This window comes from Anneissia japonica, unplaced genomic scaffold (genome assembly GCF_011630105.1).
Source record: "Anneissia japonica isolate Jap-2015-1 unplaced genomic scaffold, ASM1163010v1 scaffold1587_len1432017_cov164, whole genome shotgun sequence".
Lineage (NCBI taxonomy): Eukaryota > Metazoa > Echinodermata > Crinoidea > Comatulida > Comatulidae > Anneissia > Anneissia japonica.
Genome location: NW_022713643.1, coordinates 513702 through 516201, shown reverse-complemented (window position 1 = coordinate 516201; position 2500 = coordinate 513702). Strand labels below are relative to the sequence as shown.

The 2500-nt window shown below is 36.0% G+C and overlaps 1 long non-coding RNA gene across 1 annotated transcript in view; it reads left to right on the top strand.

Moving 5' to 3' along the window:
• LOC117108679 overlaps positions 1-2500 on the top strand; it is a 4314-nt gene that overhangs the window by 219 nt on the left and 1595 nt on the right. The window lies entirely within an intron of this gene.

The window sequence follows — 2500 nt, the reverse complement described above, 5'->3', positions numbered from 1 at the left end:
GTCAATAATGTGAAAGTTTATTGGGTTTAGTAGATAGAGGGCGCTACCTATACTATTATAAACTTTATAACTGGCCGGAGTATTTATTTCTATGATATTGTTTACAATTAATCTCACTTGGTAAAATAAAGGAATTTATTGAAGAAAGTATATGTTATGATTGTTCGTTTGTCAAGTGTGATCAGAGATCACTCACTCCTCCCAGGACAGCAGTACAATAATATTCCTATTTATTCGTCATTTTTTATGTTATAATTACCATTATATAAGTCAATCGTGACGTATGTCATCACTGCACCTCTTAATGTTATGAAATTTTTCATCACTGCGAAGTTATCGCTCACCGAGATGAAAGTTGAATTGTAATTAAATATCACTTTCGTAAAACAAGGTTAATTAGAACCCGAAGGAAGTTACTTCAAATTCAATATGAACTAGATTTGAACTCGTCACTGAGGACGAGTTTGGTGATCTGCCGCACTTCGACCCTCAGGAAGCGCGATCGGTGCAGATTGAAATGTTTTTAAATTTTCAAAATGGCCTAAAATATGCTCTAGTTAGATTTTTTTTTAAAGTGTAATTTTAAACATTTTAAAAGATTTACGCTTGCGTACGGAGGACGTCTTGACGCCTGTGCGCATGTTAATGACACACAAAGTTAATTCCTTATATGAATACTTAAGTCAGGAACCCAAAAAATGTAACAAACTGTAATTTCCAGCTTCAGTACGTGCTGCGTGCGTAAAAATGAGCGTAAGGTGGATAAATTATGGAAAGTTTTGCAATGCTGAAAATGTCCTGAAACATGCTTTAAATTATCTGAATAGTAATATTGAGAATATCTAAATTTTGCCACACACGCACCGGCGTGCGCATGGACGGTAATGGCACACGAAATTGAACCTTGTCAAGTGTAATTTAAAAACGCCTCTTCGTTGGTAATGCCACACAAATTTTTCCAGAATGTCAGTCTGATAGCGTCGAAATACACTCTGCCGCCATCTCAAATTTTGACAAAATTGAAGAGAGATAAGAGAGCTCCAAAAATTCATTCTTTTTGACCATGATGACGTCGTCAAAATAAAAAATAAAGGGACACTTCCGAAAGAGAATTGTCTCAGCTACAACATACTCACAGGTGGGAGAAGATCAATCAAGTATAAGCGAGATATGTTCAAACGAGTATAAAATAATAATAATAATAATAATTTTTTTCTTAATTCAAATGGCAATATGATGACGTCATAATGTCCGATCAGCCATTATGACCTATAAAATCATATTTACAACTCATGTGCTTTCAGAATATGTAATAAAAATTGGGGGTCACCTTTCATCCTAAAGAGCTGTAACTGTTTAAAATTAGGCCTGCTTTTAGCAAAATTTCACTGTATATCGGCACAAATGCGAACAAAGGTCACTATGTTTGATGCGTGCATACGGCATTGTTATTGGCCATAGAGTGATTAAAAAGATTGGAAACAATGTCAGGAACCCAAAATGTGACAAAAAAATAATTTCTAACTTCCATACGTGCTGCGCGTGTAAAAATGCACACGGTGGTAAATTTCAAGAAATTTTGAAATGCACAAAAGGGCCTGAAACGTGCTCTAATTTAATCTAAATGTGATTTCGAGCATTTTAAAATTTTGACGCACGCGTACGCGCGCGTTATGACGCACACGCGTAAAATTAGGGTACATTACATTTAACATTGACTTGAAGTTAATGCTCACTTAATACGATTTCGAAATGGCAATTGGTTAGGCTGATATGATCTATAATGTAAAAATGTGAAATTGCGCGTAGATGACATCACGCATAACTGCGCACTTTGAAAACCTTATTGTGACTATTCCAGGCCAAGCTAAATGTTTGTCGAAGCGTGCATGTATGAATCTCGTGCCAATTTTTAGATATTGTGCTAACAAGAAATGGGGAGAAGCTAGAATAAAAAAAAAAGATCTCTGACAGTAACAAGAGGTGATCTGCTAGTGGAGCGGATCACCAAAAAGCAATTTCTTGAATTAATGGGTCCTCATAAACTAAATAAACTGAACGTTTAATAGGAATATTCTAGACCTATTTTAAAGACTGAATGAACAAAATTAGATGCTGGCCTAAAGCCAGGCAAGTAGGCCGCCAAGGCATCCTCCTTGGCCGTAGCCTAGCCTAATGAATAACCGCACGATTTTATACATGTATACACCAGCCAAAAAGAGATTACTGTATTCTCTGTCAAATGAGGCTGCCCTATATACATATAAAATCAACTGCTGTGGCATAGGTATTTTGAAGAAGGCCTAAAATAAAACAAAAAGGTTTTAATACTTGCTGAAATACATCGTTTTTTCATTTAGATCTCCATTATTTACTAACTCCATGCGACGTTTATTTCTGTTGTATGAGTAGTCCATAGAGCTATTAAACAACTAGAGTGTTGACAAGATGGCGCAGCAATGCAGAGTTATGTATGTGTACCATCCAAGATGGCCGTCGT